Consider the following 12,963-nt stretch of genomic DNA (forward strand, 5'->3'; position numbering starts at 1 on the left):
CATTGGCAACTTGAACATGTTGTCTACGGTTTTATTTTAAAATATGTATTTTGATAGTTTTGTCTGGATAATAAATTGATATTTAATTTTGATAAAATTACCCATGTTTTCAACACACTCACTCCAGGGTGTCTTGAGACTACATACAGAACAGTGTGACGGCCGGTACTGAACATGTTAATGGATTAGTTTCTACTTGTTATATAATGTAAGAATATACTTTTATGTCGTGACTTTGTTTTATTAACCATCTCAATTAATAAGAAGCTTGACAATTCATATTTGGTGTTGAAAGATAAAATAAAAAAACAAAAATAAACTAAACAACATAACATACTTGCCCCTATATATTCAAGTATAATGCAAATAATTACTGTCAAAATACCTATGCAACATCTTACATAATTATTATTTTTAAAGATTTTCCGGTAAACGTATCCATGTGTTTGGGTTTTTGGCATTTATTTGCATATTTCCCCCGATCTGTAGTCTTGAAATATAATTAACTAGCTAAAATAGTAGTTGGTCAGTTTAGAATAATATATTTTACTAGTTATTATCAAAATCTAGTATAATCCACAGTTTAAATCTATATAAAATGAATAGCAACAGGACGCGGGATGGATTATTTTTTGTGCAGAAGGTTTGGATTTGGGAATTGGCTTAACGTTCTCTGTAAATATGAGAATGGGTTCGGCTTCTGAAGTGATTGTAGCAATAACTATATTTCTTTCCTGACTATAATTGATAAACAGTATTTAAATAAACAATTTTAATGTATTTTAGAATGCATTGCTAATAATCTAGCAATTATTAGCAAGTTAGGTTTGCCTAACTTGATGACAATGAACAAGTTTGTATTGCTTGAAAACAATAGAAGGATCATTTGCTTTGTTAAAACCTTAACGATTTCTAAGGAAATGAGCAAGTATGCAGCGTTTAATGCTTCTGCACTTCCCACCTCAAGTGCCTCCAGGTATTGTTTACAACCTACCTGCTGTATAACGAGAAGCTGTAATAACGAGGGAGTAAGTTGTGTTTGATTCAATTTGTAGTTTAAAGGCTTACTTTCTTCATTTGTTCTTGCTGCAAATTAAGCTCAAAAGATAGAATCCATAATTATTTTTTAACCCAAAGCATGATAACTGAGGATTTCTTCATTTGAGATAACTTATAAATACTAGATTAACCAGGAGTGAGTACAGATATATTCATTAAGATTACGTCAAGATAGATTTGACGCAAAATACACTTGTGAAACATAAGATTTCTTATGATGTGGTTACAGCTGTTATTATAAATGCGCAACTCTTCGCTAAAAAAATATTCTGATTCAAAGAGAAATCCCATCTTTGGTTGTTTTATGATATAGGAAAAATTCCTGATGCATACATGTTAATACATTATTTTCCTCTTAGTACTCTTATAATCTCACCTTCATAAACTCATTTTATTCTTCCAAAAGTTCACACTTTATATGATATTTGTTTTTGTCTAGCTATTTTAAAGAGGGGTGCATTAATTCAGTTGGCTAAAATATGGTAAGCAATAGTTTTTTTTTTGTTTTTTTTCAGTAGGTGTGGCGATCTTTTGATGAATGGAGTATCGTACTCGGAGAAGGCATACACGCCAAATCCACCCACTCATCTGCTGGCAGGGGGCATATTGTACTTGAACTTTACTGTGTAGGAGATGGGTCTAACCCAAGATTATCAGCTTCACGATGTAGAGAGGTGATCTCATCTTACAGCCAAACTGATCTGCAACTGTATATGAAGACATATGAACTGTCGACTAGAGTAAGAGTCTCGACCTAATGGGAAATTTTTTTGGACGTTTAAGCTACCAAAATGTATTTGCCAAACATTTCTTTAAGCACCTAATATCAGAGTAGTAAAGTTTTTGCTGTGAAGATCTGAGTCGTTCAGTTATCAGCTTCTTAATGGTATTAACAATTCTTTAATGTGTCCAAGTTTGAGTTTACTATATTACAAAATTCGTATTTGAGTGGTTTTAATATAATAAGTAATGCAACTCAACTAGTTTGTTATGCAAATCGTTAGATCATTGCATGCGTATGCCAGTAGCGTCAGTACTGGATAGAGATAAACAGTCGAGGATAAAACACATTCTTGGTATATGTGAAAAGTTACTCTTTAAACACTGCCTTCTGCAGGAATTATTCTCAAAATAATCCATAAAAATGAGCATATTGGGCCGATTGAGAAACGTTGTTAGAGGATATTTTCTTATTCTCAAGTGGGATTAAATGGTGAGAGTAAAGAAAGAAAATAATCCATTAGGTTGAAGATTTATTGTATCGTTAACAAAAATAATTACGAGAAGGAGTGGTGGTTAATAACCTCGGGAACAAAACTGCAGGTATATTGTTCACTGGATTATAAGAATAAGGCCAGCTAATGGACGGTTTTAACGTATCTTCAGATAATGAAACCTCTATTCCACTCTTTAAGTTTTATTCAAGCCAATTGCATTATATATATATAAAGTTTCGCTAGGCATATCTCAAATAAACTTTCTTATATTTATGGCTTATACCAAAATCACGTTATAATGCTACCACCACTTGCCTTAACAAGTAACATTATGTTTCCCAGCTGGTGGCTAAGTCAGTGGTATTGTCTACGTGTAAGAAAATAGTTCCTTCAGGCTTAATATGGCTTACAGTCCTGTGTTACAGTCCTATCTTTCTCATGATACTGTCTATCTTAGGCTGTAATACAGTTTCTATGCTATCCTGTTGTATGAAAGTATGGTCATTTTGTTTAAATAAAGGAAATTCCAGAAAGAAAACTCCTCAATTAGTACATGGTACCTACTCGTTTTATAATTTGTCAGTAAAACTAACACGTTGTCTACGTCTTGTGTCTCTTGGAAGTGAATCCTACTAATATTATAAATGAGAAAGTTTGGATGTATGGATGTATGGATGTATGGATGTATGTTTGTGACAAGTGAACGCGAAAAATACTGGTCGGATTGGGCTGAAATTTGGCATGATGATAGCTCACATTCCCGATTAACATATAGGCATATTCTTATTTCAAAAATCCTTTCGGGCTCCGTCCCAGTGGCTCTGGAGTTTCCTATGTTAACCTTATGAGAAATGGAATTATTGAATCTTAACAGCTGTTTCAATTAAACAAGTTGGTTCTGTTCTATGATGTTCAATAGCATTAAAGTTACAAGGATTACCAACAGGGTGCAGCACTATTATTTCTTTTACATTTATGACAACAGCTAATTTTCAACCAAAAGGTGAGTGAGCGTAGCGAACGAACTTCAACCTGGAGGCGAGTTAGCGTAGCGAACGAGCTAACCTGAAGGCAAGTGAGCGCAGCGAACGAGCTCCAACCTAAAGGTGAGTGAACGTAGCGAACGAGCTCCAACCTAAAGGCGAGTGAGCGTAGCGAACAAACTTCAACCAGGACGTGATTGAGCCATGCGAACGAGATAATCTTGAAAATTAAGAATTTAAACGGGGCAAAGCCCGTGGGTTACAGCTAGTCTGTTAATAAAACAAATAGTGTTATCAATTCACTTTAATATGATTTATGTACATTCTAACCTAAGCAAAATTTTCACTAATTCAGTTTTTATTCAGTATTCAGTAATATTGAACATACAGTGTGCCTCTGTGTTGGGTTTTGTAGAATTTTGAGTTGTAGCAATTAATATTTATTTATTCATTTAGCTAGAGGTTAAACTTTGTTTTTGAAAAATTCCAGTAGTGCATTTAAACTAAAACCATTCAAGTCTTAATTAGGCAATAATATTACAATATAATATAATCCAATATAAACAATAACATGTAAGCTCAAGAAAACAATTTATTTTGTATTAAAACAAATCAATTTATTTACCGAATATTCTTTTCCTGAATTAGATTTGTTTTAAGATACCTAATCATTCTTTAGCAATATGTCTTAATATATTTATCAGGTTAATATAATTTAAGCTAAATTATAGTTAGACACATCCTTCTTGGGGTAAAATACAATTACCTAAGATGAAATACAATTACTTTGAGGGTAATTGTAAGCCATCAATTCACTCTCGTTTTGTCGCCGGGTTTTTGCAACATGAAGAGAAACGTCCTCCTTTTTTTCTAATTTTCCTTTTCTAAATTAAAATTATGTATCCTGTTTGAAAAAAATCCCTTATAATTATTACTTAATTTGCATGAAGTGTAATAATATTTAATTAGCACTAAATTTCCAAGTGATAGTGAGTGGCGAAGTAGAGTTATCTCAAAGTTTAAATTACGGTACTAAATATGCCTAAACATATGGATGCATATGTTCTCTAAACCGATTGTTTATTTAATATGACCGTTAAAACTTGCTGACGGTAAATTTGTAGGTAAAATAAAGCATTATTACTTAGGGGCCACCATTAAAATTTTTCGTTTAGTTAATTTCTTTTGAAAGGAGTTATTTTATTGGTTATGGTCTAAGGTAAAATCACGATAAATACACAGGAACTTTCCTCAGCATGAACATTTGGAGTTATTTTTGATTAAGCAGTCATATTAGAAACAAAATAATATATCTACGAATATAAAAAGCGTATATCACTGCACAAAAGAGCTCCATGGCTGCACAAGGTAATATATTACTGAAAGAGTAAAAATTCAACGCAATGTGTGGCTAGAACAACAAAGCGAGATTGCCGAGGTGTCTACTGTGCAAAATACGACCAGCGCCAACGTTAGGAGACAATGGGCAAACATAACGAGATGAGAGGACACATTGTTGCCTTTTCTGTAATGTGTAACCGTTTCTCATATGTCGTTCAAAAACCCATACTGTGTTCTAGCTTGGACGTACTGAATTCATATCTGGAGCTAAGCTAATTCATGAAAAAATATCTATAAACGGTAAATGTAATATTATAAACATGCCTCATAGATAAATCGTTTTTTCTTCTATTTCATCAACACTTGATAAGCTTGACTAGTATTTAATGCTTCTTTTTACACAATATGGACGTAAATATACTACAAAGTGTAATTCACAATAGCTTAGGTAGCAGATGTCACGCCAAGTATTAGGGATGAATCGGCTTAAACTTAACCCAAGTTTATACTAAGCCCAAGTAACAAGTTGCTGCCACCGTCGCGTCGGTGATAATTATCCCCTGCCAATGTGGATTTGTTCGTCAGGATTATGCGTGGCTTTTTCTCTTGTTTAAAAGTATTATCGATATTAATCTATTCCTATCTTAGGTCCATCATCTATGGATAAACTAAAAACATTTTTAAGGAGTTTTGTCACGGTGATGCTTGGCTGCGTTGATGTTCTCTTCTTATTAATGTTTATTTTAAGCAGCCAACCATTTAGAATATTTTAATCCGCTGTTTAAACTACTTTGTATTTAGTTTGGTCCGTCCCTTTCAAAAATATTTAAAAAAATTGCAATGGAATGAAAAGAACGATATCATTAACAACACAATTAATAACAGTCATGATCTTCAACCAAAATGATTCCTCTTTAGAGTAATATAAAATGCAAAACAAGCAGAAGTACTTGTATAGGTATTCAGTCAGCAATCCACGAAGCAACTTCTGTATAGGGCTGTGACACAATCGTTAACTTGTTTGACAGGCTTTGTCGGTGCCGTAAGCTAAAGTACGTATATACCTATACTAAAATGTAACGGACACCATCATTAGCAGTGTCGTTAATTAGCAGTTAATACCTATTGTATTCTACTTAACGCACAATCATAGATCCAGTCAAGGTTGAGCGAAATGTAGATGTTTTATGTATTACGTACTGTAACAATATCTATTGAAGGAATTTGATTTCATGGTTCTGGTACAAATGTTGAACTAGTCTTTTCAGTATGTAATAATTCTGGATATAATTGAAAACACTACGTGTACAAATTATTATTAACATTTAAGGGGTTTGGACCGCTTTTCTATGAAAGCAGCTGTAATAGCGTTGTTGAAAAAGCCACTGGCGTGGGCAAAATAATATATTACAGTGAATGTTGGGTTATTATCTTATCGTACAGCCAGTAGCCGGTTTTATCATAGGTGTCATTTTGGCAGCGTTAAATTGGGCTTATGTTTCTTTGAATTCTAATAATTTATTTCCACGTTTTACATATAAATATACTATATCATTGAAACTGTGACGATAACAGTTTGCTGAGCTGTCTAGCAGTTCCCGATATTTATAGTACATAAGAGGATCAGGTGGCAAATATCAATACTGCATTTCACAGTAAATTAAATTTTATATTTCTATTAGCACTTGATCATAAGAACGTTAGTTTGGACACAATTGTATTAATTTTCACGACAGGTAGAATTTTAAATATTAACAATTCGAACTGCCTACCTATAGGCATAATGGAAGAATGTTAAACAAAAGTGTATGACAACAAATTATTAGGTTTTAAACACGTTTTTAGAGGACGTAAACCACTTTTAATTGTTTTATAGACTGTTCTTGATACTCGTATGTTTATTAACCTGAAAAGCCCTTACCTAAGTTAAACCTGCTGCAACGTTCCGTCTGAACGTTTTGTACTATAAACGATTGTTTGCCATGTCTGACCTAGAGTATATGGCTGTAACAACAAGTTTTTCACAAGTAATTGTTACTGCCTTACTTATATAAATTACCTTTTAGATTACTTGATTGGAACTAGCCTTAAAGGCCGTAAGATATTGTAACCAGCCCATCAAAACACCGCAACTTTGTTAGATAAAGTAATATGAATTAAACATAGCGTTGAGTTATTATACCTAACAGTTGTCTAAGAGCAGTTTACAAGTTTCAACAGCACTTGGGCTGGAACATAGCATCAGGGACCTAAAGTCATTTATTCATACACGCTACGCTAATCTTCATTCATTTATTTCGCAACATAAACTTTTTCCTTGTGTAATTTACGGTGAAAATAGTTGAAAACACAACTAGGACTTTCAATTTTAACTATCGCGTTAAAATAATTATTTATAGGTACTAAATAAATGATTGGCGAAATAAATGTTTCTATAGAAATATAAAAACTTTTTTTGAACGAGCTAAGTAAACTATCTTTTAGTAACTATTATATAAAACAACAACAAAACTAAAATTAATCATCTGGTACCTATATTTATTTGTAAATAAGACAGATGCAATAAATATATAAAGATGTATTAATTGTGTAAAGAGTTGGTTGAAGTTAATGCATCCCTCATAAGTCAAAACTTTAAAAACATGAAATTGTAAAAATTAGTTTTCTTACTAGGAAGGTATAAGTTACGATTTTTATCTGTTAAACATATTATTTAGATCTAATAAAAACAAACTTTTACAGCACTGTATATTATTATTATGAAAGCTGTTTTTCTAACAGAACCACATAAACGAATTACTCAGAAAAAAACTTGTTTGAGATAAAGGTGTCCTCAAATTCTTAAATCAACGATTTACGATATTCTGAACCCAAGAAAACTGAAATACATAAACAAATTTCAAAACTAAAAAAATAAACGTACAGCCACCATTTTGACTTTCACAAAACTCTATTTATGTTTTAGTGGATTATAGTAATAGATTGATATTCAGTACAAAAATAATTAATTTTACAGTTTCCTGTTTTAAGAAAAAATATTATTTTTAGTCATGTTTAGTTAAAAAAAGGAATTTCAAATTGAAAACCTAAAAGAACTTAAAATTACATAAGTAAACAAAACTAATGTGTTAATGTTTCACGCTGCTATTTGAAGTAAGTTGAAAAGACAGTAGTTCCAAATAGAAATTGGGAATTAACTTGAAATCGGAAACATACGTATCAATTCCTTGATAACAGATAACCATTATTGTGACTAACCACTTCCATTTACAATTTGGTGCCTAATTGTTCTTTTGAAGGTTGTATTTATGTATTGTTTAGTATTACCAGCCTCCTTGTAGACGAGAGTACCAGTTCCCTGTGGTTTTAGTTACAGATTAATTATAGCACTGTTTTTGTTTTAGAAATAAGAACAATCCATGTATCGTAAACATGAACACGGAGATATTATTAAACAACATAGAAATATGAGGATTTAGGTTAAGGCAAAATTACTACAGCATTGATAATCCATTAATACGGATTTCTGGTACCAAGAATCTTTTGATTTGTATACACATTAAAATATCATCCACACAAATGTATGGTGAGCAGTTATTATTGATTTTATAGCAAAATTGTTAACATTGTTTGTATCTTAACTAATACCAGATAGTATTATATTTCCCATTTCAAATATTTATACACAACCAACAAGATAAGTTTAGAAATTAAACCTTTAAACAAGTTCCATACCATTTTACAACTTTGGAAAGTCGGTTTTGTTATCATAACTAGTCAATAGCCGCCGAGCAGTGGGGAGACTAACACTTCTGTACGGTCAAGTTTGTAACAATAGCTAGAGTCATAAACTGCCTCTAATTTCAGAACTGTTACATTCCTGAATGGAACGGTTCCGACGGTATTTGTAACAGTGAAAAGGGGTTGCAATTATCTTTCTGATCTCGCATTCCTCGTTAATCATTGAACATGTTTTGGGCTATACAACGTATCGAATGTTGAACATGAATGTAAAGCAAACTCACAATCTTTAAATCGCATAATTAATTAATTGCGATACAGTTATTGAAACGCTGTACCTAAATAAATAAAAGGAATAGTATATTACGTTACTAGTCCTGAAAATAAGTGTTTACCGGACGAGTGTGGTCGTTCCCGTGCGAGACGAAGTCGAGTATTTCCGGTACACACATTTTGGACGAGTTACGTACGATAGTTTACGCCATACTACTTACCCCGTACAAATCCTTATATATTTCCACCAACTAAAGGACTAATAATCACAGAGGTTATGTTTTTGTTTATAACCAATAATTGCCACGAAAATACAGTATAATCAGCTGATTGGTGTCCGGTAAAACTCATTGCAGAACAGTATTACGCAATGAAACCCCATTTGAATAAGCTGGCGGCAAACAGCTGTTTTCTGGACTAAATCCTTGCGTGGAAAGTTCATCAAAATAATGTAGTGTGGCGTAAAAGTTGTTTAACAAGGTTTTCGTGAAAACGTTACAGAAATGAATTAAATGAATGCAAAATTACACTAAACTGGTAATTTGTGAATACTTTTGTGGTTTTCAAAAAGTAACATACTACCGTTAGTAAGCTAAAATCAAATTTTTTAATTTTAATAATGAATACACAAAACACATGGATACATTTACAGTTGGTCCTAAATATAGCCATTGTGATGTTTTAAGAAACCTAGTTATACAATTATAAAACTGACGAAAATATGAATAAGTTATTATATACATAGTATACACGATACTATCTGTACTATCTGTATACGATACTGTATCGTGTAAAAACACAGGAATATTTTAGAAGCCGAACAGCAAAATTTTACTTTGGAATCATCATTGCCCTCAACTGTCAGAGCAGTAAAATATGGACTTCAAGAAAGATGTCGCCTAAAACATAATCTGTTTCTGTCAAACTCAGAGGCATGGTATGCTGACTAAGAACCCGTGGAGGTATTATTGATTCCAACGTTTTATTTATCCATTGAAGTAATATTTTTACGTACATTTTATGAACTATTCATCTCCGTTTTTATATGACAAACGTTTTTGTCATTCTTTAAAACTTTGAAGACAGTTTTCCTACACTCATTTGGCATTATTTGTAAAAAATCCAGTGTTAAAACCAATTAAGCCTAATGTAAGATACGAAGGTTAAAGAAAACACATCCAAACAACTCAACCCACAGTTATAAAAATAAAAACGATTACCCTTCTCGTCTAAGTTTTATTTTTTGAACACGACGATTCCTAAATGAAATAATTTGTGTGTGGTTTGATTTGTGCACTTTAGTGCTCTAGGCATTTTATTTACTAAGGCAACAACTTACTAGTTGTATCGTTTTTATTTTGCGGCCAATTATTCAGTAAATAAAACTATTATATGTACCAACAAGTCAAACATTTTAATATTTAAGACATCGGCTTATAATATGAGTTATCTTAAACAAATCAGCTAATACACTTATCAACCCTTGCAAAATAAAATTAGTTATTTATGGGAAACATACATTTTTAAATAATTTTTTTAAAGTATTTTTAAATTGTTTTGGCACTTTGTCAATGTTTGCTTTTGGAATTATATATAGTTTTAGACTCATATTGTATTAGAAGCATTTTTACCATAATTTTTACTCAGCATAAAATAATATTTCTACACAGTTTACTTACAAGATGCCAAAATAGTTCGAATATCCACGTATAAGATTTTACTGCTGTCGCAATGCGTACTACATTCAGTCCTAAATCACCCGAGATGTTCTCAGTAGCCCTGTTATATCCACTAAACACTCTCAGGATACGTAATCATGTCTTAAAGTGTAATTGAAAATAGTGTCAATGAACCTTTTGCTATGTGCAAACAATGACTGTAGGGCATTACAGAGGTTTAAAATAACACTTTAAAATATCCTTCTATGTATTAATATTATTTTTAATTCCATTTCCTAACCTATTTTCGATTGCACTTTGAACATTTTCTGTAGTTGCATCGCCATATGTATGAATAAACCTTAATAAAAGAAATTAATGAATTACAATGTATGATTAATGTATGTATGTGTATTAATGTATGTATGTATGTATGTATGTATGTATGTATGTATGTGGTTTTAATGGTGTTGGAATTTATAGCCTTATTAAAAATATAAAAACAATAGGCCTATAATAATAAGACATGGAAATAAAATATTTGAGACTATTTATTATTTATTTGAGTTCTATTAAATTTAAGTAAATGCCTGTGATTTATCCATGTTAAGTGATATGGGTTTTGTATAGCTTTTCAATAAACATTACTTTTAAAAATAAGTGTAATATATCAGAGAAAGGTATATTGCTAATAGGGCCTAGTACTTAGATTTTTATAATTTGCACTTAAGTGGGGAAAAGGTATCCGTCAGTTTTTAACTTTGAATGATTTGATTGTCGACATTAGAACATCTTATTAACAGTCATTATTTTATATCATTTTCATTATAACACTTTTATGGAAAAACTTATTTTAATTTAATCATTCGTAAAAAACATTGGAAACTATTTTCTTTTCCTACAGTTACCTAACAATGTACATAGTCTCTCACTGATTTGAGAAAGCAAAGTGGCCAATTCGCTCATCAGTGAGACAATGTTAACATTGTCTCACTCTAATTACTTTGTCTCACTCCAGATTAGTGAGCGCGTAACATGCAGGCAACGTCGTATGCACGCGAAATACGTTTTTTTTTTTTTTTGTCCTTAGGACGCTAGGCACGAACCTGGGATTGTTTTTCACATTACTTCAGGCTAGACCTAGGGGTTGCGGCATTATCACTTAGATAAAATCCATTGGTGACTCGGCGGGGATCGAGCCCGGGACCTCAGGGACTGAAGTCCCGCGCTCTAACCACTACGCCAGCTCGCTCCGCGCGCGAAATACGTTGGCAGCACTGGCTGTAAATCAGCTGGTCAACTGTTGTACTGTTGTATTTGTCACTTCACGTTAAATGTTATATTAAAAGTTCACTTCTGTGTAAAAATAGGTTATGTTTCTTCACCAATTTTTTTGTTTTATGGGAACTGTAGGAAAAGTTTAATGTGCAACTCGAGTTCAAAGTACAACTGCCTCACTCGAGAAACCATTCCTCACTCGCCTACGGCTCGTGAGTAAGGATTTCTCTCGAGTGAGTCAATTGCTAACTTTTCTCACTAGTTGCACAAATAACTATTTAAGGAATAAAATTTACCGCACAAATGGGCTTCGTTTACAAATACTTGCTTTGTTTAAAGTTTTAGGCACATAAATTAAGATAAAAACATTTTAAAAGCCGCTGGATTATGATAGTTAACGAGAAAACTAAAATTTTCTTTTTTTGTTCAAGCAAATATGTTATATAGCGGAGAACATGCTTTTCCTGCTATCCTTGGGCATCTCGTTATAAAATGGCAACCTTACAACCTGTTAAAGCATGGCTTATGTGTGTTCATGTTTTATTACTGGAGTTTATATAGTAAGCTTTAAAGTAAATTTAAGTGTTAATTTGTCACAGCGTAAATTATTATATTGTATACATACAGTCTAGCTTTCTACTATTTTTAAAACAACTTTTTAAAAGCTTAGTAAGACTGGGGCTAAAGTCAAGTTCACCCCAGTTAGTTAGTTCTTTTAATCTTGCTTCTTCCTAAATACTTAATGATTATTCATTACTATTCATGTCATCACATGTTAATATTGGAGTGGACATAAAAACAACCAAAAGTACATTCCGGTGCCCACTTACCAAGGTCGCAGTTTTTTTTTGTTTTTTTTTGGGGGGGGGGGGAGAAAATTTAATAATCCATGTCTGCCTTTTTTCTTATTTAATTGAACCAACATATGTTTTATTAATTATTATGATGATTTTGTAAACAATATCCAATTTAAATACACATATTTTTTGTCAAGTCTATTAACTTTTTTCTTTTTAAGTCTTGTCTGCCTTAATATTTTTAACAGTTGGTGTGAACCTACAATAATTTGTTGGCTATTTTTGCAAGTAAAAATAATAATACTAATTAGATCAACGAATCACAAAGATTACTGAGCTAACAATAAGCGGTTACCAATTATTGTATTTCTGATCTCCACACCTGCATACACGACATGGCTACATGTCACATGTAAGGCCTACCTATCACCAGACTGGCTGAGCTGACTGTCACAGCTGTGCAAAGTAACTTATCTTGTCAACAAACAAAAAATATATTTTACATTGAACCAATCACTTTCCTTCCATAGTCATTCCTCATAAAGTGGTAGGAGCTCTGAAATTCCAACTTTTATTTTATATTTTTCTTATAGCATATCATTTTACAATTATTTTA

This window comes from Macrosteles quadrilineatus, unplaced genomic scaffold (genome assembly GCF_028750875.1).
Source record: "Macrosteles quadrilineatus isolate MER2022 unplaced genomic scaffold, UCM_ALF_1.0 Scaffold_1__1_contigs__length_201487025, whole genome shotgun sequence".
Lineage (NCBI taxonomy): Eukaryota > Metazoa > Arthropoda > Insecta > Hemiptera > Cicadellidae > Macrosteles > Macrosteles quadrilineatus.